Source organism: Cheilinus undulatus, linkage group 24, assembly GCF_018320785.1.
Source record: "Cheilinus undulatus linkage group 24, ASM1832078v1, whole genome shotgun sequence".
Taxonomy (NCBI): Eukaryota; Metazoa; Chordata; class Actinopteri; order Labriformes; family Labridae; genus Cheilinus; species Cheilinus undulatus.
The window spans coordinates 24,933,122-24,960,599 of NC_054888.1; the positions used below are offsets into that span (position 1 = coordinate 24,933,122).

Consider the following 27,478-nt stretch of genomic DNA (forward strand, 5'->3'; position numbering starts at 1 on the left):
TTTAATTAAATAAAATCAAAATTTGGATAAATGTGAAGCATAAATAAATGTAATTCAACTTAAGAATTTAATGATTTAATTTCAAATTTTAATAAAATAAAACAAATTAACATAGAAAACAAAAAAAAATCTTTAAATAAAATAAAATCATAAAAAACATGAAATAAAAACTCAAAGAAATTCAGAAGAGGATAAATACATTTCACATTTTTAAATAAGTTAAAAAAACTATCATTCTAAGGAAAATTTTAAATTTAAAATTAAAAAAGTGAAAATAAAAATGTTCATACAAATAAAATAAAAAAAGAATATATATATTTAGAAATTATAGAAGGTCCTTAATTGTTTGTAGTTAAAGATCATTTGATGGTTTTTCATAAGGTTTATAATTGATCATAATCTGAAAAAAAAAAAAGACTTTGGGGCCAGCATTTATGAGGTGGAGGGCCACATTAGGCCCCTGGGCCACCAGTTGCCCAACGCTGGCCTACATCAAGCTGCTAAACATTTCAGGGTTTCCAGTGATGTATTCGGACTTTTAAAATGTTGCGTACAAAGTAAGTTCCAACTTTGTTTGAACTGAGGCTTTGATAACTGGAGTAGTCTTATCTGAACTTTAACCACCATTCAACACACAAACACTTCACTGCTGGCAAACTTCTTAGCACCTTGTTGCTGAATTGTATACTGCCTCCTAGTGTAGTGGAGGCGGTATTACTCCTACAAGGTCTACTTGAACAGAACAGGAGTCTGGTCTTCCTGTCAATTAAATGACTGATGGATATCATGCATGAATTGAAAATAAGAAGCTCAGGATGCAGAGGATCTTTTTCAAAACAGCAGAGAGACTAAGAGAAGACCAAAGCTGCAGCACGAAAGCAGAAATCTCCCCTAAAAGGGCATCTTAATAACAACAAACCATCTATTCTTTATCTTGTTTTCTTGCACATTGGGACTTTATCTTAATAAATGAATTTGCACCATGGAAACTATCCTGGGCAAGGCTTTCCTCCCTGAGTTATGAGGCTTTGTCTCTACTGCTCCAGCACAACACTTTAAAAATCTGCAATGGCCCTGTAAAATCCATCGATGATAAATCAAAATTTAAGGAGGTGTCAAGTGAACGCAGACTGCAGGAATTAGAGATAAGTGCATTTCTGTTGCTCTGAGGTTTGGAGTCCAACAAGAATAAAATTTAGTACGGGCTGAGACGGTGTTTGGCTCACAAACACAATATATTATTAAGTAGGAGTGGCTATGAGTAAACTGCCATGAATATCTGTAAATAGAGCTGCATGGATACAAACAATGTTCACTGTTTGCAGTCAGACGTCAGTAGATCTAAGTGGACGGGTAGAACGGCCACCAGTAGATTATAATGCTGTTTAAAAGTGTCTGGAAACAGTGAATACATTACATTCTGTGGTCTGCTGCTTCAATATCGAGGACAGGCAAGATTGCCCGCTCCACACGAGATTGGTGACTGAATATAACAACAGCTAGCAGTGATTAAAAGTTTCTGAAATACAAGAAGCTGTTTTTGAAAGAGTACAAGCTCCCTAGTGGCACACAAGATCTATAAAATAGTACAACAAAAGCTGGCCTTACACTAGAGGACTTCAAAAAACACTTTTTAAAGACTCTCAAAAGACTCTCTCACATCTAAGGACGATTTGTCAGCAAGTCGCTGAGTTTCCCATCATGCATCAGGTGGAAATTCACAACTTTAGGGCAGGGAACAAGATGGTGAAGGAGATGGAGATTGCATATCAGTCGATATGTCTTATAGTTTATGTTTTAAAATCTGGTAGAAATGAAAGGGAAGTTAAACTTTGCAAAACTGTGCAAGTTAGTGCAAAAATCTACGAGGTGTCCCGGACAGCCCTCAGAATTAAAGTACCACCTAAAAACGTGGGCTGTCCCACCACTCCAAAAAAACTGATCAGGCTTTTACTTTGAAAAACCCAGTGGATGTTTACTGTACTCGTCATCTCAGCCTAAAGTGAACTGTCAGACTAAATGCACACGCAAAACACCAAATTCATAAGACCAGACCAAAGACTTCAAATACTGTATGTTTGATAATGTCGTAACGGCAGGGCTGAGGAAAGACTGCATCAAAACGCCAAAATCTAGCATTAGGACCATCTTTAACTTCACGACTTAGCTCATGGGAGTGCACTGCAACTTAACCCTTACGCCCTAAATTTGTGATCATTTTGTCAGTTTACAGCTTGTGGCATGAATTTTTACAGGAACCTTTCTTTCTAGTTAAATGTTTGAAATCCAACATGTTTTACTCTTAAATTTCATTCTTACTCTCTCAATGAATTTTCTACCCTCTGGACACCTTCGAGGCAAAAATGTACACGTACAAAAAAACTGCCATTAAATCAGCATACATCAATATTTTTTCTACTTTTTTTTTCATAAATCTCTTTAACAACTTCAGATCTGCTCAAAACTACAAAATATTCAATAATTCTCCTAACTTTAACTCTTTATATGCCAGTTTGATTATTTGAAATGTTTCATTTTTACTACAAAAAACAGAAAAAGTGGATTATTTTCCATATGATAAATAAATATATGATAAATATAGAAAGATGGGGCTTTGGGGGTGATAAGAGTCTTGGATGGGTCAAAGATTAGCAATAAAATTGATTTGATTGCATTAATATATTTTATGTAATGTCAGAAATACCCTCTGGACATCTTCGAGGCAAAAATTAAACCATTAAAACCAGGTTTTTTAATCTCACTGTCACTGCAGTATAAAATCATGCATTCTTTAATGTCAGCATTTCAATGTGAAGACGTCTAGTGAAATTTGACATTTTTACCGTATTCCACCAGATTCAACCATTTACTCATTGTAGGACCATGCACCACATTCTTCTGTTTTTGCTGTTATATTATGGAGAGTTTTGTGTGAGTTTAAAAGGGTTAAAATTCTGAGAATTATTGAATGTTTGGTAGTTTTGAGCAGGTCTGAAGTTGTTAAAGAGATTTATGAAAAAAAGGTAGAAAAAAATATTGATGTATGCTGATTTAATGGCAGTTTAAGGTGTCCAGAGGATGCCCTAATGTTAAAGCTGGCACTACATAAATAATACAAGTGCAATTTTGTTGCTAATCTTTGACCCATCCAAGACTCTTATCACCCCCAAAGCCCCATCTTTCTACTATTTATCATATGGAAAATAAGTCACTTTTTGTGTTTTTTGTAGTAAAAATGAAACATTTCAAATAATCAAACTGGCATTTAAAGGGTTAAATCTTGAAAATGACTGAATTTTTTTGGTAGTTTTGAGCAGATCTGAAGTTTTTCAAGAGATTTATGAAAAAAAAATTGAAAAAAATATTGATGTATGCTGATTTTATAGCAGTTTTTGCACGTGTACATTTTTGGTCTCAAAGGTGTCCAGAGGGTACAAAATTCACTGAGAGTATGAATGACATGTAAAACATGTTGGATTTCAAACATTTAACTAGAAAGAAAAGTCCCTGTAAAAATTCATGCCAGAAGCTGTAAAACTGACAAAATGATCACAATTTAAAAAAAAAAAAAACTTGAGAAAAATGGTCAAAAATGCCCGAGGAGGGCAGAAGGGTTAACTTCACGACTGAGCTCATGGGAATGTACTGCAACTTAAGCAAACTCTCACTATTCTACTCTGACTTTGGAATTCAGTCTGCAAATTTATAATTGCCTGAAAAGTCGTTAGGCGTAAGGCCACATAAGTCTCCTTACAATGCTATGCAGACGACTCACAGATTTATCTTCCTTTCAGAGCTTGAGGCCAGAGAAGCCTGGCTGCTCTCAACAGACTGTCTAAGCGATATCAGCTGTTGTATGGAACACAGTTGGATCCACCAAAATAACTCAAAATCTTCAACATGCAAACTCCACCTGCCTCATTTAGTCTGAACTTTATCAGAGACGGTGTTTGACCCTGACATCACCTTTACAACCCATACTACTAAAGCTGTCCGGTCATATAAGCCCATATAAGCATTTCTGCAGAATATTGCTGAGTTTTACCCCACAGACAGCTTGGTAAAGCCAACAATCCACTCAGATTTATCCGAGACGCTGTATCCCAACTCCGCTTCTGTTCGATCTCATATTGAATTGGTGGTTTGATTGCACATAATAGCAAACCATGGAAAAATAAGCCTTTGTTAGAAGTTGTTTAATGCTGCATTCACCCTGGCTCAACTATTGTTTCCTGCTACAGAATAATCACACATTAAGCTTTGGTTCTAGGATCATCATCTCTGCAAGAAGTCACAGGGAATGCATGCGACCACTTCAACAACTGCAAGGTCCACAAGTTCAAAGGGAGGGCAGTGGAATTTCTATTCTGTGCCCTGCATGTGTGTGTGTGTGTGTGTGTGTGTGTGTGTGTAAACACTCAACAGACAAAAGTAAATTCTCCTTACCTTTGCTGTACTTCTCATGCAGAGCTTTTCTCTGTAGATCTGGAACAAAAGCACCATTTAGAAACCATTAGAGCAACAGACATCAATAAACATGCAGCAGGAGAGTTCCTAGTTTCCTGCCATCACACTCACATGTTAGTAGCTGGCTGTAAATACTCAAACGTGTCTTATATCAGGATACAAAACCTGATCATGTTAAAACTGTTACACAATCAAATTTATTCAACTTCCATAGTAAGTAGGGCTGGGCAATTAATCGCACATTTAATTATTTTGCAATAAGACATTCTACAGATGGAAGAAGTTGCAATATTTCTTGAAATGAAATAAAGCTTCACCTCCTCCACCCCAGCCTCCTCCTTTATAGTTTAAAGCTTCACCTCCTCCACCCCCGCCTCCTCCTTTATAGTTTAAAGCTTCCCCTCCTCCACCCCAGCCTCCTCCTTTATAGTTTAAAGCTTCCCCTCCTCCACCCCAGCCTCCTCCTTTATAGTTTAAAGCTTCCCCTCCTCCACCCCAGCCTCTTCCTTTATAGTTTAAAGCTTCCCCTCCTCCACCCCAGCCTCTTCCTTTATAGTTTAAAGCTTCCCCTCCTCCACCCCAGCCTCTTCCTTTATAGTTTAAAGCTTCTCCTCCTCCACCCCAGCCTCTTCCTTTATAGTTTAAAGCTTCACCTCCTCCACCCCAGCCTCCTCCTTTATAGCCTAAAGTTTGTTGCACCATCAGATTCAGATTCATGCTAGTAGAGATACATTGCTACTGAAATAATTTTGATGTTTTCACTACACATGGTCATAAATTTTTCCATGCATTTGGGGGTTTCTGTGAACTCCCTGGAAAGTCAAAGCATGCTGCTGGACTAACCCAAGGATCTTTGGAGCAGAGCGTCCTCTGTAAAGTAAAACTGAACATCCAAAATGCACTGAAATGGTTAAATATATGACGAGAGTGATCCTGACTGAATGTAGGTCATGATATAGAACAGGGTGTCAAACTCAGTCAGAGAAGGGGCTGGTTTCTGAATTTGGGTTTAACCTGAGGGACTAACAGGGTGGAGATTTAACCATAACTGTCAACCTCAGTTTCACCAGAAATGAATGATGGGAGTAAAAACCTTAGCCCTGATGAGAAATAATCTTGAGATTAAAAGGTCAATATAAGATAAAAACTCAGAATCTGAGATAAAAAGTCAAGTTTAACAGGTGAAAACATGACATTTAAAGTCAAAATAATGTTTTTAAAAGGCAAAATATGAGACAGAAAACTGAAACCATGATTTTTAACAGTCAAAACCTGTGATAAAAGTCAAAATCATGAGTTTTAAGGGTCAAATGTGAGATATAATTAAAAAACAAAATGTTAAAATACTAAATTTTATATATTCAATATTAAAATAAAATATAAATTCAACATTTTTAAAACTCATAAGGTTTTAAAAGGTAAAAAAAAGACAAAAGTAAAGTTAGGAGTTAAAATGGTCAGCAAAACTGAGAAAAAATTCAAAATCACGATATTTAACAATCAAAATATGCAATAAACATTGAAACTGTGAGTTTAAAATTTCAAAATATGAGTTTAATTTTAAACTCATGAGTTTTAAAAGTCAAAATATGAAATAAGATTTAAAATCATGAGATTTAAAGGTAAAATAAAAACCAGATAAAAGTCCAAGTTAGGAGTGAAAAAGGTCTAAACATCAGATAAAAGTGAAAATCGTGAGTTTTAAAGGTTAAAAATATGAGATAGAATTTTGAAATAAAATTTTTAAAATATTAAATTCTGTATATTAATTATTAAAAAAAAAAAAATACATTCTAATTTTTTTCAAAATCATGAGTTTTGAAAAGCAGAATATGAAATAAAATTCAAATTTGTGAGTTTTAAAGGTAAAAAAGAAATAAAAGTGAAGTTGGGAGTTATAATGGTCAGCAAAAGTGATTAAAAAAATCAAAATCATCATATTTAAAAATCACAATATAAGATAAACATTGAAATTGTTAGTTTAAAATGTCAAATATGAGCTTTAATTTCAAATTCATGAGTTTTTAAAGTAAAAAAATGGAATAATATTAAAAATCACGTAAAAGGAAATAATGAGTTTTTAATGCAAAATATTAAATAAAATTCAAATTTGTGAGTTTTAAAGGTAAAAAAAGACAAAAGTGAAGTTAGGAGTTAAAATGGTCAGCAAAACTGAGAAAAAAAATTCAAAATCACGATAATCAACAATCAAAATATGAGATAATCATTGAAACTGAGTTTAAAATGTCAAAATATGAGATTAAATTTCAAATTCATGACTTTTAAAAGGCAAAATATGAAATAAAATTAAAAAACATTAGTTTTAAAGGTAAAAAAAAGTAGAAAAAAGTCAAAGTTAGGTGTTGAAAAAGGTCGAAATAGGATTACAAATTTACATTTTTGAGTCTAAAAGGTAAAAATATGAGCTAAACAGTAAAACTTGTGAGATTTAAAGGTTAAAATATTACATTCAAAAGTCAAAACTATAACTTTTAGTCAAAACTGTAAAATGCAAAATGGAAAATTATAAAGAAAAGTGAAATTTCTCCTGCATTTCTGACGTTTTTCTCAAATATTTCTGCTGTCTACTTTTTCTATAATCTATGACTCATCAAGGATTTTTTTAATCACCCAGGTTAAGTTTGCATTTTTAGACTGGAGGAAATCTGCAGACCTCATACTGGTGGGCCAGTTCTAATAAAAATATCATGATCTGGTGGGCTGGGGGCCGGATTTGGCCCCCGGGCCTTGAGTTTGACACCCCTGATATAAAATGATTTATTGCTTGAATTTGTTGAAAAACACAGAGGATGAGGAACTTATAATAATCACATATGTATTGGTATTATTGATATTATTTTTGCAAATGGATCAGCTGGTTTACTGTGTAAATTCAGACTTTGAGCTGTGACACTGTTTTACTTTTGTAACAGTGAAATTTTACCTTTGAATATCCAAGCTATGTCATTGTAACTCCTCAAACAGCAGCCCTCTTTCTCCCTGGAATATAATGACAGTCCAAGCCGCATTGATTGGGTTGTCATGACACCCTTGAATTGATCTTGCATAGACTCTGATAAGATAATGCCTGCAGTGTGTTGGAGCTATCTGCTGATTAAGGCCGTCTAGACATTAGAATAAAAAAGCTCAAAGGGCATCAGCGTGACGGTCAAAGAAAAAAATGCACACATAGTTCATCAAACTCTTTGTGCAGAGAGAAACACCTGTTGTAGAAAAGCCTCTTTCCAAACCATGTTTCCATGACAACCTTGCAACGGTGACAGTGAAATTCAAAGATGAGGTGGATTTTAACAGTTTGGGGCAACAGGGACCCTGATACAAAAGCAGACCTTAAAGCTACAGTTCATTACCCCCCTTTGGATCATTTCTGTTCAGGTTTCACATCAAGGGAAATCACGCAAGCCGTTTCCTTAGGCTCTCCTTTTGCTGAACCTCCTTTGTGCTTTTTTTATACCACACATTCTTAGTGCATTTTCCTTCCCTTAGGGTTCGCCATGAGCAAAGTGGCTTTGCTTGATGCTAAGTACTCTCCTTCTGGAAATAAACCAGAGTGTTGGCAAGCAAAAGGTAATTTAAGATGCTAGTGAGATGTTTGGGTAAAATATAAAAAGATCAGGGTCCTTAAGGTCTACTGCAGTGTTCCAAGAGAATTTTCACTCTGCTACAAGCTGCAATCGTTTTTACAAGTTTAGCAGAGGTGGTAATTTGAAATTTAATGGTTTAATTTTGCAAATTAGTCAGACAATCAGCCCGGAAGATTTTAACAATTTTAACAGACGCAGCAAATATGAGAAAGCCCACACATGATGACAAAGTATGATCAATTCAACCGTTTTCTTCCTGTGTGGATGAAATCAATCAAACGTGGGCCGAGTTAAGCCAAAAAATGACGACGTTGACCGTCAATTTCTTAACAAAGACACTGATAGCAAACATGCAGGTATGTTTATAATACAGTGCATTCAGAAGATGTTCAGACTCCCTTCAATCCTTAAAGGTTTTATGTTGCAGCCTGATGCTACAGCTGCAAAAATGATTCAAATTCTCATTAATCTACATTCAGTATCCTGTAAACCAGGGGTCATCAAGCACATCTGCACAAGGGCCAGATTTAGTCTCAGCAGAAACTCTGGGGGGGGCGGATTTTCAAATACACAAACATTAAATGAACATTTTGGTCTGATTGAAATATTATTGCAGTAGTATTTGTATTTTCCTTTAAACTACAGGACACTTTTAGTCATTACCAGTGAGATCTATCCCTGTTATCTAGAATGCAGCAGGCCTGACAACAGGACTGGCCGGACCCCTGAAAATCCAAGAGAATGGGCCCTCGCTAATCTTCAGTTAGCACCAATATTAACCCATTTTGACACTTTTACCCCCTTTTTGCTTCTTTCACCCAATTTTTGCATGATTTTAACCCCTTTTAAACCACTTTTCCTGCATGTTTTATCCCCTTTGTGCCACTCTTTTATCAATTTTTGCCACTTTTCTTCTATGTTAACCACTTTTATTACATTTTTTCAACAATTTTTGCAACTTTAAAACCATTTTTCCCACGTTTAACCCATTGTTGGTACCTTTTGCCCCTTTTTTGCCTCTTTAACCCAATTTTAGCATGATTTTAACCCCATTTAAACCACTTTTCCTGCATGTTTTATCCCCTTTAGGCCACTTTATTATCAATTTCTGCCAATTTTTAACCCCTTTTCTTTACTTCCTTGCACTATTTTTTGTCATTTGTAACCAATTGTTTACCTTTTGCCCTTTTTTCCTCCTTTACCATTTTTGACACATTTTAACCTCTTTTCACAACTTTTTTTTCTGCTAATTTTTGCAACACTTCTGCCAACCTTAACCATTATTTAAATATTGACTAATTTTGACATTAAATTTCTGTAAACAGATCAAATGTTCAGTCATTCTAAAACTATTTCAGTGTTAATTGTTTGTGGGATGGATTTAACAGCTGCAGACATTTCAAGCAAAAGGATACTCTTAAAATCTTCTTTTCCTCCTTTTCTGAATTTAATGATCTTGCGGGGGCCAGACAGGAAGCTTTAGGGGGCCTGATGTGGCCCTCGGGCCGCCAGTTGATGATCAGTGGTCTAAAAGGTGATAACTTTAACTAATGCTGTCCACAGAAGGCTATGGTCAGAACTACAGCTCATTTTAAAGCCCGGCCCTTGTGTCAGTGCTGTCATTGATCCGTAATAAGAGAATTTATGGCTGATGTTTAAAACCCGATGTCATTCCTAAAGACATAAAAGTTATTCTGGGTCACTGATCAAATCAGACATTATACTCCTTCTGCAGCTGTTATTATTTCAGTCAGTGCTTCTGCTGAGTTTGCTGTTTTGGCCAGTGGTCAAAGTCTTTTGGCTCGGATCGCTGAAGTCTCTTGCATTTGCTGGGAGTTTCTCCATCATGCCTGCATGAATTGCCCAGAATGTCAGTGGGTGGACAGGTTTTTCCAAGAAGAGCTGGATGAAAAAGACAGAAACCAAAGCAGCTTAAAAGGTAAATGCTGAGTCACTGGTAGAGATCAATAGGTGCATCAGCATTGTTAAACTTTAACGCTTTAAGGCAGTGGGAGAGTTTGGAAGCACAATCTGTTTGATTACTAAAAGAGAGCAACATTGCAGAGCTAAAAAGCTAGCCCAGCCCTCCAGCGCCATGGGCCAATCACATTTCTTGCTGCTACTAAATGCACTTTGACATCCAGCTCGTATGTGTCCATAGAATAGCATATGCAATTTAGATTCTCCTACAGTTCTATTGAACTTTATACACTTCTAACTCTGAAAACAGTAAAAAAGTGTTAGCAAAGTTTCCTGCAGAGTGACAAGCATGTAACTCCATGCATTATTATATCACATATCACACTGATCATCAACCCGTGGCCCGAGGGCCACATCAGGCCCTCCAAAGCCTCCCATTAAATTTAGAAAAGATGTTGAGTTTTTCAGGGTATCTTTAGGCTGTGGCTTTTAAATCCATCCAAAAATGAATGAAATTGAAATTGTTTGGCAATGACTTGAAATTTAATCTGTTTTTACAAAAGTTCAGACAGGTGGAAATGTTGCAAAATGGCTAGATAAAGTAGTGAAAATGTATGAAAACTGTCAAAATGGGTTGTGGAGTGGCACAAAGGTGCAAACATTGGCAGGGTGAGTGGTGAAAAGAAGTTAAAATGGAGCAAAAATGGGTAAAAAGGCAAAAACTTAGCAAAAATGTGTTTGAAAGGGGCAGTGATTGTGCAAAAAAGTAATAAAAACGATAAAATAGAGAATAAAATGAGAAAAAATAGATTAAAAGAGTGGCACAAAGGGGATAAAACATGAAGGAAAAGTGGTAAAAAGGGATTAAAGAATTGAAAAAATTTCATTAAAGAGGCAAAAAGTATAAAAAGGGAGTGAAAGAAGAAAAAAGTATTGCAAAAATACCTTGGCAAAGTCATGAAAATGGGTTTAAAAGTGGCTCCTAGGGGCAATTATTGGCAGGGAAGTGGCTAAAAGAAGTAGAAAAATGGGCAACAAGTGAAAAAAATAAGGTTTTAAAAGTGGCCCATTTTTAAAATGCGTTAATAGTGGCAAAAAAGTGGCAGAATCGCCCAAATGAAGTAGTGATAAAGGGTTAAAAAGTGTACAGATTAGTTAAGACTGGTGCTAAATTACCATTGGGGACGGTCCATTCCCTGAGGTTTGAAAGACAATATTAATACAATAATGTGTTTATTAGGCCAAAATATTAACTTTTTATTTTTGTTTATTTGAAAGTCCGGTCCACAGAGTCTCTGTTAAGACTAAATCTGGCCCTTGTGTTAATGTACTTGATGACCCTTGACATACAGCATTACCTTGCAGCAAACTTTGCCACTATTCCGGCTGATTGCTGCTAACGTCATGGCTAACTCTAGCCTTGTAACGTCAGCTCATTATAATATATTTAGTCTTTTTGTTCCTTGATAATCAGACATCAGTGTTAACTCTAGCAAACAGCTGCAGTACGCCCAAAAAAACCCAACATGTTAACAAAAGCAAAGAGATAAATGTCGGTTCCAGTAGGCTGAAGGGGGAGGTTTTAGTAAAAGCTACGTTTGGTCATGTTGTAGCGTATGGGCCAGCTGTGGGCCAGCTGTAGAGGCGGTTGTTGCAACCAGAAAGTTGAGGCTTGATCCAAAGCTGCTGCAGTCACAAGTCTGGGCAAGATACTGAGTCCTAAAGAGCTTCCACTGCTGCATAAATGTGGCATGAAAAGTGGTGCAGTGCAACGTATGCATCGGTATACCCAGTGGAATTTTAGCCCCATACAGTATACTGCATTACTGGTATTACAGGCAGCTAGTGGTGCAACAATGCAGCGGTGGAGGGGTTACCCTGGGAATGATGTACAGTATTTCAAACATGGGGAACAGACAAATCTGAAGTGCATGCTGTTATGAGAGATAATGCTAAAATATGACAAACAATATTCTTGGATGTGGCTGCAATTAGCTGAAAAATGGAGGACACTTTAATCATTCTCCGGTTGCCTATTTGCAGCTGCAGGCTGTGCAGGTTCAGTCAGGAATGAAGCTAAAAAGACTACAGCAGGACGTCTGGACCCGGTGGAAAACATGGTGCAAAGCATCTTGGAATAAGACCAAATGCATGCAAAATACTAACTAAGACTTTAACTGCACAGCAGCTAGTCTGACATCTTTATCACACCTCTCTCCATTCCTCCAGCTGAGAAGTCAGTGCATCAGATTCATTGGCTACTGACGTGATCACCCCGGTAAGCCCTGGAACAACTTTATGCATGGAGCCAGCTGCTGATCACGGTGTTAAAAAAAGGCAAACACTACTTTATTAGAGGCTGTTAGTATATGATTTGAGTCTGATCCACTTTCCTGCACTGCTACCTTACTAGATCCAGGGTACAAGGGCCGCTACAAGCATAACTTGAAGCACTGATTGGATTTCTATGGTCGAATTTGTCTGTCTAAAGAAAAAGGCTAGAATTACACTGTTGTTCAACAATGAAAATCTCACAAACAGTGTGTTACTACAGGCAGGCATCTTGAAATTTACACATGCACTCTAAATACACAGAGCGTACCTGTAAAAAGTCATTAGGTATTTTTTTTTTTTAACAATACAGAGTGGCCAAAGTTCACTGTTATTTAGCCACAGAGATCTCATTTAATGAGTTTAACTTTCAGAGTTAAACGGGATTGCTTTGGAATCTGAGACATCCATTTAAGGTTCCTGGAGGATAAATTCTGATGACTTTGGATCCCGTGACATTTCCTGTGTTGCCCCCGGCCAGACACACTTTACTTGTTCAGTCAAAATCTTCGACATTCTGACTGACGGGAAAGTTGACAGAATAATTTGGAGCAGACTTGTTGTTCCGAGACAATAATTCTTAATTACTCCGGAGTTCCACTGACTTTTCCTCTGGCAGCCTTGGATGACATTTTTGTTTGCTGACTGAAAAACTAGAGACACTATAGAGTGGATTGAACCAGCTATTCCAGTCTCGTGGCATTTCCTGCAGATCCATCATGAGTCTACATCTCAGCTTTACCATTCAATGATGACAATAGTTTCACTTTAGTTAAAGGGGCTCTGTGTAAGATTTTTGCTTTAAAACTTCCCATTTTTGAGTATATAATGGAGCGCACTTTATCCCGATGTGAAGAATGAGGCTCTTTGCGTCTTCCTTGTTTGCCTGTATAAAGGCTCAGCTATGCTTTCTGCGCAGACGGACAAAAACTGATGCAGAATCATGATGCGGAAACGTCTGGTGCATTTATACATAGCGCCGGCTTCCTCTTCGCCGCAAACTGATATTCTCCCTAAAGCTATGGGGCAGTGCCTTCAAGAATCACGTCTGTAGCGTGTTTAATCCAAGTCATAGAGGAAGATTTGTTGATCATGGAGAACCACGAAGAAGAGCGGCTGTGTTTGCTGTTGTTGTAAGCGTATAGAAGAGAGAGGAGATGGTCCATACGACCACTCAATCAAGAGAGGAAGGATGAGGGGGAGTACAATATTCTTGTACGGCAAATACGAGAGATAGATGAAGTACAGGGCAGTCTCTGTGATCTTTCAAAGAACAAGCATACAGGTGTTTATATTTTCTGACTTCTGTCACCAAAAACTCCTCAAAATCGGCCATTCTGACGCGTGCCGTGTCTGCGTCTGTAAAAATTAAGGGGATGTGTGCAAACAGGCGAAAATTGGCCGAACAAAACCCCCGCAAAGGGGTGTGCCTTAATATTTGACCTAATGTTCGACGCGTGAACACTTGCAACCTCACGGATGCGTCAAGCATAAAACAGGCTTAAGCCTGTGGAGTCATATCTCTGAAGAATTTGGGCCGAATTTTCTGCAAAATCTCAACAGAAGTGACGGAGGGTGCTACGTAATGCACGCACCCCCTTGCTCTGTTTATACCTGACAACGGCGTGTTGAATGGAGAAGGCTGCTTCCGCGAGTAAACGACCGGCTAGCCCAGCCCAAACACCCACACATTTTAGATGAAAACATTAAAAACTAAGATAGTTTTATCTGTTGAAGCCAGTCAAGCTAAAAGAGAGTGTGACTGACGCAGGGGGAAATATGGTGGAGCATTTGAGAAATGGGAGGAGCTTCGCTCGGCGCTCAGGATAAATACCGATCCAGAGATGGCCATCTTTCTGTTGGAAAGGTAAGGCATCACTCCGGACCATGAAATACAATGTAGTGTTTTATGTTGTATAAACCATACGCTACATCACGTTAGCTTGCTTACGAAGATGCTATCCAAACGACGAGAATGTCACATTGCTCCTTTAGTGTTTCCGGATAATATTACATCTTTTTTTTTTCTTCCTGGCACTGGACTCAACTTACTGAGTTTATTTTTTGATACTTAGTTCGTTAAATATCCTCAATAATGTCAGCTATCTGATATCCGTGGTCGAGGCACCATTATCAGAGCTAATCAACGTTAGCCCTGTTGCTTCTGCTCTAAAACGCGTCCCATTCAATACACATTAGACACGTAAAAAGACAATAAATTTGGTCAGTCCTGCACTAAGCAGCGAAGTTGTTCATTCATAGAAATGGTCGCAGAATCGCCTCATATGAACCAATATTTAATTTTGTGCCGTGTCCGCACTAGAGGTTAAAATATACTTTATTCATTTTCATTTTTAGTTGGTGGAACTTTTAAGTGTTACGTCACTTACCTCCTCTGTAAACATGATGCCGGTAAATCACCTTGGTCTGCGTGTGTACCAGCTGATAAACCAGAGGCTCGTTCAAGAGCAGGGAGCACGCCGTCATGGACGAGCAACACAATGTTGTTGTAGCTCGCCTAATGGCCGGCGGTGTCGCTACAGTGATATTTTTCTAAATCTTGCATAGAGCCCCTGTAAGTCACACTCATGGCTGTAAACTCATTGCTCAGGCTACACTCTGTCTTCCAAGCTGACCTGAGTGGGTGTTTGCAGATGCTTAAGTCTAAAAACCTGATTTTAAAGTTTTAGAGGTTAAAATTTATAAAATGTGGGCTGTTGAACTGGATCCATTTTTGTTGGTTATTCTTCAGTCCCTTGTCTAATGGGTTATTTGCTTTCCACCAACTAAAAAGAGCTTTTTCTCCAAGTCGACTGACAGTAGTATGACTCAAAGTTGTGTGGAAACATAAGCTAATGAATGCACTGGCTGCTGATTATTTCAGTGTTTGCTTTAGAAAACTCTGTGGTATGCAAATTGGCGGGATTCTGTGAATGCATTATGAACATCGATTGTTATTTCTGTTCACGGTTGGGATTGCAGATGGATTTGGATTTGTTGTGCTCATGTATCCGTTTGTGCGCGTGGATCATGAGTAATTCCCAGGGCTAAATTATCAAGGGAATATCCGGGTTAAATTTATCTCAGAAATTACACATAGCAGCACAACCATTTCTATTTCCCTCAGTCAATGTATTTCCAGGATTTGTCCTCTGCAGCTTTTTGCTTTTGTTGATGTGGAAATTATGCACGAAAATGAGTACAATCTGTGATGTAGTGGCCCATTACAATCAGGCAAAATATAATCCTATTAAGTCCATGGTAAGTCAAAACATTTCAGAAATGGATTATTGGCTTCCTTTTATCATGTGCCCTTTTGAATTCACAGTGTTAAATGACCAGAAAAGCTAATTTGTTAGATTTAGAATAATGTCAGTTTAATGTCAGTGTTGTTTTCCTGTTATCACCTACTGTGCTGTTTTTTGGACTGGTACGTGGTTTAGTCCTGCATACAGATCAGCTTTGCCCTTCAAGCTGTTGTCCGTGCACTCATAAACTCTGTCTGAGATGTGAAATCAGAATGGCACCATTATATCAAGGCACTACTTCCCTGTAGAATTATTACCCACAATTCCAAAAAAGTTGGCACAGCATACAGTTAGTTACAATGACTGTAACTTTAGGACATAAACAGTGCATTCAGAAAGTATTCAGTCACTTCTTACAATTTCTTCTGATGCAGCCTGCTGCTACAGTTGAAAAAATTCATTTAAATTCTCATAAATCTACACTCAGTACCCCATTATGTCTGAGTGAAAACAGAATTTTAAAATATTTTGCACATATATTTAAAAAATAAAGAAATTGTCAGAAACACGTCATACATTTTGCCTTTTATTGCAAAATTTATATACCGTTTTACTAGAAGGCTCTGTTGAAAAGATCCCTGGGTGAGTCAAGCAGCATGGGTGGATACATTAATGACAATGTGAACGGAAAACAATGAAATAATTCAGAAGCAATAAATCCATAGTAGCAGGAATCTGAACAGGAGGCAGAAACAACCTTTAAGCTATAAAAGAGGAGGCTGGGGTGGAGAAGGTGAAGCTTTAAGCTATGAAAGAGGAGGCTGGGGTGGAGGAGGTGAACTTATGCTATAAAGGAGGAGGCTGGGGTGGAGGAGGTGGAGCTTTAAGCTATACACCACTTTCCACATTATTAAGCAAATGGTATTTTTTCTCTTATTTTCCTAAATATTAATGCAAATGACAGAATTTGTTTCAAGTCATCAGCTGTTAGAGCATACTTCAAATGTTTTTGAACAAACGTCATAATGATAACCATTATTTTTTTAAGAATTAAAAAAAACCCAAATGCACTGCTCCACATTAATAAGCACAACAGAGTTTTAAAATATTTTAAAGGTCGTAAAGACTTTAAAATGGTCATTCACTGAGTTTGCAGCATTAGGAGGTCATATTTACTGAAATCAAAGCTATTTCAATCAAAAACATCTGAACAGGCCAAGTTCCATGTTAACATAGGAGCCCTTCTCTGATATCACCTTCACTATTCTTGCATCCATTGAATTTGTGAGTGTTTGGAGAGTTTCTGCTTGAATTTCTTTGCAGGATGTCAGAATATCCTCCCAGAGCTGCTGTTTTGATGTGAACTGCCTCCCACCCTCATAGATCTTTAGCTTGAGGATGCTCCAAAGGTTCTCATTAGGGTTAAAGGTCAGGGGAGGATGGGGGCCACACCATGAGTTTCTCTCCTTTTATGCCCATAGCAGCCAATGACAAAGAGGGATTCTTTGCAGCATGAGATGGAGCATTGTCATGCATGAAGAAAATTTTGCTACAGAGGGCACTGTTCTTCTTTTTGTACCATGGAAGAAAGTGGTCAGTCAGAAACCCTATATACTTTGCCGAGGTCATTTTCACACCTTCAGGGACCCTAAAGGGGCCTATCAGCGCTCTCCCCATGAATCCAGCTCAGAACATGACTCCGCCCCCTACTTGCTGACATCACATTTTACCATGAAATTATTTGTTTTAATTTTTTCAATTATAAAATAACAAAATCTTAAAACTAATTGAAGGGAGACGTCACACCTCCTGAATGCACGACACATGTTCTGAATTTGTTGCTACCGGAACGCATTCTAAGAAAGTTGGCACAGGAACAGGGAAACATGGAATATTCCAGCTTAAGTATTAGGACTGACAGGCTCAGTTGTTCACAGTTAATTACAGCACATGTTCTCCTCTTTGTGAAAGACTGCATGAATAAGTCGTCCAAAAATGTATGCAGCTTGATTTTAGTATGACGCAAAGAGCAAATTGACCTATAAGAGCGAGAACAGTTTGAGCAGGTAGTGTGCAATAATGATCTTTGGATTCAGCGCTGCAGGGGGAAAGCACAGTCAAAGCTGGGATTCCAGCTTCAAGCACGCCCCTCCAATCAGATGTGACGCATGGAGGACGTGGTTGGTGTGTCCAGCCATCGTCATCAAATGAGGTCCATGTGTGAAACGACCCAATCCCAGGAATATGTTTTAAAACCAGATCTCTCTCCCCTGCTGAGCCATTCACGCGGGTCACAATGAAATGTACACTTACGCTGCTAGAATGTGACTGCAGGTGCTTTTAAAGCAATCTATAAATGATGGGGGAAATATTTCTTAAATGGAGCTATTGTAACAGCACATCTTAAAGGAAAGCAGATTGGAAATGAATGGATTATTTCCTGTCCATAATGACAGAGGATATAGGGGAACACATTTCTACAACACTTCTGATACATGCTGGGAATTATCAATGATATGAATTGTCCTTAAAGAGGGGGGTATTGTATAAGAGATAAAAAAACCAGAGTGGGGAATGAGTCCAAACCCCCTCTTCTAGACTCAGGGGTGAGGCTCAAGCTGCATTCAAACTGCCCTAAAGAGCCGGACTTTAAGCCTCTATTGAACCAGCTCCTATATTATGGTTCTGTTCTTTTTTAGATATAATAAAATGAGAACTAATTTGGGTTGGAGCATTTCTTTTTTGGAGTCAAAACCACAAAGGATGGAGCTCCAGAGACTGGTGAGTTAAACGCCGTTACATCCCATGATTACATTAAAAATAACTGGTGCCACATTTGTAAGGATCATGCATGACTGTGTTGGTGCTAAGTTTATGTGCTGAAATATGTTGACAAGTTTTTTGTTGTTGACAGCAGTGGTTCTCAACATGGGGGTCAGGGCCCACTAGGGGTTTACCAGACACTTAGAGGGGGTCGCCAGATGCCTTAATGAAAAAAAAAATTTAATGATTTTTTTCCAGTCCAGTTTTGAAACTATTATTTGCCCCTTTACACCACTTTTGCAAAATTTTAACCAATATCATCACTTTTTTCCCCACCAGTTTTAGCCAACTTTAAATCATTTTTGTCCATTTTAGATGCTTTACTATACTTTTTTTGCCTGTTTTCCACCTTCTAAACCAATTTTTGCCACTTTCCACCTACCGCTGACCCATTATTTACTAGTTTTTGCACACAATTCCGCCCATTTTAACCACATTTGACTATTTTAATGCCCATTTTGCCAGTTTAACCAATCTCTGCCTATTTTTCTGCCTCAGCTAACCCATATAAGCCAGTTTAAACCACTTTATAATCCCATTTCAACTAATTTTCCACCCATTTTTGCCACTGTTAACTTATTTCTGCCACTTTTTGATCCACCTTTACTGTTTGTGCCCATTTTTCATCCTGTAACCCTTTTTTGCAACCCGGCACTGCTACTTTCAAATCCAATTTCACCACCTTTTCTGCCACATTTTATTTATGTATTTATTTACTTACTTACTTATTTATTTATTTATTGGCATTTTTAACCTGTTTGAATTGTGTTTTTGAGTAAAGGGATTTGCATTTTTTTCAGATGGCCATAAACTACGACACAGAGTACTAAATAAAGATGTGTGTTGCTTTGATCAGAGTGGTTATTATTCAAGTCAAATATAAAGTGTGGTTATCACAGATTAACTTAACAGTGGATGATGATTTTGCTGAACTCCATCCCAGCCAGCATGTCCATGTGCGCCCCATATGGTTTATATGCGGGCTGCAAATATGGGTCCCAAGTGGGTTTGTCTGCAGGCTCCATGGAGGCCTCACCTGTAACTGCCCATTAGGGCCAAAAGCCGGTTACACACCGCCGCGCGGTAACTACCCTGAAAACCACCTCCCTGCCAGAGGAGTCCCCCGAAATGCTGAGCGTTTTTTAAAGCAGCTGCTGCCGCCGCAGTACGAGGTGGCGATGACGTAGAGGCGCTTCGGTGAACGTCACAGCAGAGCCCGCCCACAAGTCCATCACACACCCCCTCCCCAAAAACACATAGAGCACCTCACAATCTCTGTATATTAACATGTATAATGTACTATAAAATGGAGGGAAAAATACGGTTCCATCATCAAAATAATTCCACCTAGAAAATAAGTTTCAATGGTTGGTTCCACAATTTTTCTTCTGGTTGTCTTTGTACGATGGTAGAGCTGTGTTGTAGAGCTCAAGATATTCAAAGACCAACATTATGAGCTCCTCCGTTGTTTGCTTAGACCCGCGAAGACTGCTATTTCTGGGTTCTCTCCCTCCTTCAATGTGATTGGCTGCTGCCAGGCGGCTGCCGCCAGAAAGTTCAACACGCTGAACTCCGAGCAGCAGGGCAAAATCTGTGCGCGTTCACGTGGGAGGGAACCGCTTCTGGGTCCTACCGCCGCGGTTAAAGCCGCTTACCGTCTGCTGGCCTTCCCTCATTAAAATGACTGGAGGTGTGAAAGGGCTTTAAGTGGGGTCCACCAGGGCTTTACATGGGGCCTATCTGGGCAATTCATATCAGGCCCATATAAGCCCCATCTCTGCCTGAAGAAAGATCTCACCGGGCCTTGTGTGGGGCCCAAGTGGGCTGAAAAATGGGTTCTAAGTGGGATGGCCCCCAGTTTGGCTGGGTCCCAGAAAGCTGTCCCCCTTATGTAGGACAGCCTTCTCTGCACATGACTACTCCCGATTGTGCATGGCTGTGTTTAAACACCGTCAGGTACAGTGGGGGTCCCTGGTCTCTGGTACCTTTATTTTGGGGGCTGAAAAGGCTGAGAACCACGGGTTTGTAGACCATTCTTGATTACTCCAGCCTCTTCACAAGTCGTCAAATCTGTGCAGCATGGAGCCGAACAGTTGCTGAGGACGTTGGAACCTCGTCTACATGAAGCATGAACAAATGTAAATGCATGTGGTTGCAGCGGTCTTCTTCTTGGTGGATCTGCAAACCAACTACATGCACGGCGCCCCCTACTGTATCCTGAGTTCTTGGATGTGGGTCAGTGCCACTAAGGTGAAAGCAGATGTTAAAGTTATTACCGCTGCCAAGGAGGTTATGTAATCAGCAGGGTTTGTTAGTTAGTTCGTTTGTTTGTTTAGCAAGATAACTCAAAAAGTTATGGACGGATTTTGATGAAGTTTTCAGGAAATGTCTGAAATGGCATAAGGAAGAACTGAATAGATTTTGGGATTGATCTGGATCACCGTGGTGATCCAGGAACTTTTTAAGGATTCTGTACTATTGGGAGATAGGGCTAATGGTGGAGGTCTGTGCTGTTACCACTTTACACCAGGAGATGGTGGACATGAGTTACTTCAATCCCAGCAGCATCTGTGGGTGTGTTCTATTCAAAATTTTGGAGTTTATAGAGTTTGAGAGACGCACGCCCGGTCGAGGAGACGAGTCGGAGCGTAACAGAGAGAAAGACAGAATTGTAGCGAGAATACTCACAATGCTGGGAGGAATAGAGGAATATTCACCCTCTGACATGACTTCCAGTCGTCCAGTGAGACCATGGGTGCTTCTGCCATGACAGTCCACCCGTAGTGAAGCCAATACTTTACCTCACCGCGATTCCACCCCACCAGGGAGGGAGTAATCGTGAGTGCCGTGGTGGGGGACACATGGGGACGGATCTGGGAATTTTTTAAAGGAGTCTTCACTGTTGGGGGACAGGGCTAATGGCGGAGGTCTGCGCTCTCCAAGTGCTTTCCTAGTTTAAGACTGTGGCTTATAAAGCAGTTTCTAGTTGTGAAGTTTGTATAATTCACTGTTAGGAGAGTCAAAAAGACTTGATGGTGCATTTGCTTGCAAAAACATTCATCTCAATTGCAACAGATTTTACCAGAAGAACTGTATTTTAAACCTAATTAGGCTCTTTTAAAGTGATATTATCATGGTAGGAGGTAAGGCATAGGACATCGGGCTACTGTGCTTATGAGAACCTTCATACACCGATGGGTAGGTCAAGCATAAGGTGACCCAAGTAAGCAATCGGATGAAATTACTGCTCCTACCCAGACCTTGGCCTCACGCCTGGTCAGAGCAATTGTCCCTGACATCGTGTGTTTGTGCACACCAGTGTGTGTCTATATGACGGATTGTTATTTGAAAGAGTGGGGGGGGGGGGATTCACCTGCATTGGATATCAACTAAATGAATTATTTCACCATAGAGGAGAGAAAAAGGAGAGGCTGAAATTAATCTGAGGAGCCAGCTGTCTTAGTACACCGTGCACTTCGCTGATGATGTATTCTGTGTGAAAGAGGAGGTGAAAAGCAAGAAAGAGCCTCATCTTTACTGGTAAACAAGGTAATTTGCTTGTTTTGGGGGTGAGGAGGTTGCATGTTTTACTTAATGTGAAATATGAAACAGTCAAGAATTTCTTTTTGTAAAAGCAGCACACCAAGACCAAAATCCCATCCTTTGATGGATTTAATAAAAAGGAAATCCACCTGCAGAACAGCAAACTTAACTCCAGTTGAAATAATGTGGCTGTGCCAAATGGGACTCTTTCATATCGGCGGTATACCGACTGAAACGTCTTCCAAAAAATGAGAAAAAAAAATCAAGAAATTCAGCAGATGCCCAAGGATGCCAAGTGTTTCAATATTCCATGTGTACCTGCGAGCAAAGACAGCAATTTCAAAGCCAGAGAGTCCTCCTGCAGAGCGGCGTGTCCAGCAGTCAGCTTTAAAAATCTGCCGTGCTTCTTTTTTAACAGTGCTTCAAACATGGCTGCACCGCTGAGCTGATTGAGTTCGCTGTCAGAGAGAGCATAATTCATCCAAACAGAAAGGCTTAGCTTCAGCAGTCAGGGCTGAAAATAGCTTTTTGTTCTTATTGAGCTTCACAAACTCTGAATATTCAGTGTTAAGTTTGCTTTTGTTGGTCACGGGTGAGCTGGATCACCTGTGGGTGAATTAATACTTCTAATCTTCTCACCTTTAAAAACAAACACTCTTTTCTCTTTGCTGACTCCAGTTTGAACAGAAGAGTCATGAGGCTGCCTCTGTCTGGCCAAGAAAAAGGTAAGGGTCCTGATTAGGTCCTTTTTTCCTGTCTCCAAAAATACATTTACCACGACCTGGAGCTGCTTTGACTACAAGGTGTTGCTTTGAAGCTGTGGTTGGTGTGAAATAAAAGCTGGTAAAGTTAGAATTCTTCTTAGATAATGATGTTTTTAAGGCATGTATGGCCTTAGATCACAGTGAGGCAACTAGCGGCCCAGGGGCCACATGTGACCTCCGTTCTCATTTTAGGTAGCCCAAGGGTCGATTTCAGATTACAAAACCTAAATAAAAATATTTAAAATAGGATCTTTCGCTACTGGTTTATGGTGAGCTAATCTGTTTGTTAACTTAATTAAAACAATTTAAAACTTTTTTTTAAATTTCTTTGATATATGCTTAACAAATGTATTCAACCACCTGTCATATCTTTCTCAGAGACCATCCAGCATCATGAAGTGCTTTAATGTGGACTCTTTCATTTTCAGTCAGCTCTCCACGTTTTATCATTTTGAACAGGAATGAGGAATTTCAAACTGAGTTCCCCCAAATTTGAGCCGGCTCACTGGGCTTCTCTGAGAAGTCAGAAATGAATCAAGCATAACATTCAACCACTAAAACTCATGTTTCTATTCAGGAATGACAGTAAATAACTATAATTTGACAAATTAATTCAGAAATAATAATGTCTTTTACTATTTTTTCAGTTTTTTTGTAAATCAGTAAATTTGAAAATTCATGGATAACAATAATAATTCTATTTTAGCATTAAAAATATCATTATGGTTAAAGAGCTTCTACATATTGGTGTTTTAACCATTGCAGAAACATCAAAAATGATTTTGGTAATTACCAATGCTGTTAATTTAGGGCAGCTGTGGCAGAAACCTGACTTTGGTTGGGGTTAGGGTGGTCTAATAAATTTGTTAAGCTCTGTATACAGACACACACAAATATACTCAAACATATTTTAACTTTTAAAGCTGTTGCTTTTTAATTTTTTAATATTTCATTAAAACATAAATCAATTTATTCAATCACTTTGGAATAGTATTTCTTTCTTGTTCATTTTTTACCTAAATTTTTCGTTATCAATTTTTCCCTCATTAGCATTTTTTATTTGTGTTTGATATTATATATATTTTTTTTAATTTTCAATTTTATTGAAATTTAGTAATTTATCAGCTTGATCTATTTATTTATTTTGTTTTATATTTTACTTCTGTGTAATTTGTATTGTTTTGACATATATATATATTTAAATTGATTTAATGTTTACTTAATTAAAATTTTAAATAAAATAATCATCAAATTATTTATTTTGTTTATTTTTGTTTCTATTTTTTTTAATTTGTAATTTCTTTTTTCAGTTTGATTTATTTTTACTCTTTTGATTTCATTGAAATATTTAATATGCGTTCACTCTTTATTCTCTTTTCTCATTATTTTATTTCATTGTTAATATTTGTATTCTATCTTTACCTGTTTTATTTATTTATCATTCTATTTTCAACTTATTTGTTAATCTCTACCTTTAATTTTTCTTTTTTTAATAGATTTATGTTGGAGCAAATGAATCTACCATTTATAAAAGCATCACTAAATTCACTTATTAGATATTGTGCAACTAAAATACTAAACTAGTATGGTGTTCACTGTGTTGAAGGATTTAATTCTTTGTATATCTCATGGATTTAATGCTGGTAAATTTTGTGTGTAGCTGTTAAGGACCTTAAAATAAGGAAGGTTATTCATGAGCAGCACTTAAAGGGCATGGCTCTGGTGACACAGCAAATACCAAATGTGATGGAAAGTTCGTGAATCGTACCAAAATTTCATTTCAGGAGCTTTTTTCTGTTGTCCTGCAGGCTAAACAAACCTGGTTTCTCTTTGCCTGCCTTTATCCTTGACTCTTTCTCACAGATTCTCTATCCCATGATTGCAGATCCACTATCTTGTTTCAGCAAAGACCTGCACCTCTAAAAAAATAACATTTTCAAGCTACCAAGCCTTTTTGAAATACCTCAAAGTTTCTAGGTGGCTCCAGGGATTCGGCCCTCACTTCTGTCCAGCCTGAAATATCTCCACAATATGGATGTTATGCCATGACATTTAGAACAGACATTTGATGTCCCTGGAGGACTGTTCCTTCTGACTTTGGTGGGTCTCTCTGTCATCCTGGGCCACTGGCAGTCCAAAGCCTGTGAAGCATTTCCTTCACCGGATTCAGTCGTACAAATCATTCAAGAAAAGCAGACAAAGCAGCGACATACAGGGGTGGCACCCACATCTGACCTCTAACTGCACTGTTACAACCACAGCTGAGTCTGCAGCCCATGCACTGGTTTAACAGCAGCTGATACCAGCCCTGCTGACAAATACACACCACGGGACATAACGTGGCATAGAGCAAAAACACAAGCCGGCGTTTATCAGCCGTTTCCAATCAGATTAAAGCAGACCTCTAGCATACCAAACTTCAGAAATAAGGGATGTTTTCCCAGGTGAGATAAGTCACCTGTTAGATGAACTCTGATCTGTTTTCATGGTCAAACATCTGAGAAAATGTTGGGACAGTGGGAGTGCAAAAACTCAAATCTCTTCCAGCAGACTGGTCACTTATCACACATGCAACTTTGAATTACATGTTCCTCTTCTCGTCATACACAACAACGCCGTCCTCAGAGGGTTAAAGATTTTATTCACACCAGTGACTCCAATGCTGAACGTCTGTTTAGTCATTTTTAATCAATTTTCAATCGTTTCTGCTACCAGCGGCTAATGCTATCTGCCATTTTATATCCCACGATGCTTTGTGACAGACTGCGACAGCCAATGGCAGGCTGCTCAGCTGTTGCATCAACTCTAATGCTACGTTCCATTTTTAACTAATATTCCAACTTGTTTTTCCGACTTCCGACCGTAAGTGGCAAATAGAACGTCTCTCCAAGTCGTATTTACAACTCGTGAACTCAGTCTTTCACAGAGCGCCCCGACCTCGATGTCCCAGCATGGCGGCACGAAGTATTAAGTGCAGTAAAAACTTTGATTCTGACCTGTTTTCAGAACCTTTTGCTGTTTGTCAGTGCATTTTTTGGAAATTATAAACACAGCACTACCCTGCGGTTGCATGTCGTGTGTAGCAGCAGTCTTTTAATAGATGAAGTACTGCGCAGTGTGTTGTTTTAAAGGTTTATCAGCTAACAACTGATCAATAATGCTAAAACAATAACAGGCTAATGCAAGAACAGCATCCGTCCTTTCTCCAACTTTTGTATTGATGTATGTGTTTCATTCCAATAGTGAGCTCATGTAATATTCTATTTCCATCTTTAGATTGTTCTATCTTTTATAACTTTTCAGTCAGTTTACATGTATGGATATAATATTCAAGTACAATTCAAGTAAATTTAAAATATAAAGCTGTTGACAGTTTCTTTTTCCATTGTAATAATAATAAATTACATCCTTCTCTTTAAACCAAACTTTGGAGCCGGTTTGCTCTACAGCCAACCAAAATAAGCGACTATGGAGACGCTCTTTTTTTTTTCAACCTGTTATGACAAATGGAACGCAAACACCTGGAAAATCCGTATTTGCAGACGAATGACGTCATTCCCAGTCCCAACTTCCGACCTCCGAGGTAAATGGAACGCAGCATAACTGTGCAGATCCCGGTGGAGACGGCATGAGTAGCTTCACTTGGAGAGAAAGAGACACAGAGAGCCTGTGATGTGGCCCTCTGCGTCTCTGCAGACAGGAAGTGCTCAGAATAATGGCTTAAATAGAGCCAATACAAAAACGTGCATGGACTTTTTTGAGATAAAGTGGTGAAAAGGGGTTAAAGAGTGGCAAAAATGGCCGATAAGCATCCAAATGCATTATGGAGTGGCACAAAGGGACAATACCTGCAGGAAAAGTGGTGAAAAGAAGTTAAAATGTGGCAAACCATTAGTGTAATGGGAAAAAGGGGCAAAAGTATATCAAAAATGGGTTAAAAGTGGCAAAAATGGATAAAGGAGGGATAAAACAAGACAAGTTGTTTAAAGGAGTTAAATAGTGGCAATAAATGGGTTAAAGAGGCAACAAAAAAGGGGTAAGAAGTATCAAAAATGTGTTAAAACTGGCAAAAATGGCCGGATAAAGTGGTGAAAAGGGGGTTAGAGAGTGGCAAAAATGGGCAATAAGTGTCCAAACTGGTTGTGGAGTGGCACAAAGGGACAATACCTGCAGGAAAAGTGGTGAAAAGAGGTTAAATGTTAATCAGAACAATATATTGATTAAACTTTTCTTTATGTGGAAGTCCGGCCCCCAGAGACTCTGTCAAGACTGAATCTGGCCCTTGTGTAAATGTATTTGATGACCCCTGCACTAAAGCATGGCTGCAGCAGACTGGCCCTTTAAATCCGCCTGATTCCCGGCCAACTGTCCCGTTTGAGAGGTCTGTAGCTCATTTGCATTGACCTGTTCCTCCGCGAGCGCGCTCAGCGGGGAGTCAGCAGGAAGCACAGACGAGCTAAAGGAGGCAGTCGTTTGAATGGCTGCATCAAATTAGTCAGGTGTTGGCGCTGCATGGGGCATATCAATAGCAGCCCGCCTCCGCCCCCACCCTCCCGTCTGCAGTAATGTGAAGGAAACAAACGCTCCCTGCTAAAGACTCATCATTCCACACAGATGATGTTTTTCTGAAAGCCTAATGAGTGCGTCTGCGCCGTGTTCGTCCGTGTCAAACCTGTCTAAATTTAGTTTGAGCCTTTCCAGAACCCTCTATGTGCCGTGCAAAACACAGTTCAGGATGTTTACCATTGCACTTTCAATCTCTTAGCCACTGTCTCAC

The 27,478-nt window shown here is 38.7% G+C and overlaps 1 long non-coding RNA gene across 2 annotated transcripts in view; it reads right to left on the bottom strand.

Moving 5' to 3' along the window:
* Positions 1–27,478, bottom strand: part of LOC121506067 — a 354,205-nt gene that overhangs the window by 279,408 nt on the left and 47,319 nt on the right. For both annotated transcript variants that reach the window (XR_005991607.1, XR_005991606.1), the window contains exon 3: positions 4,447–4,485. This is a non-coding gene — a long non-coding RNA (uncharacterized LOC121506067). The remainder of the gene's footprint in view (positions 1–4,446; positions 4,486–27,478) is intronic.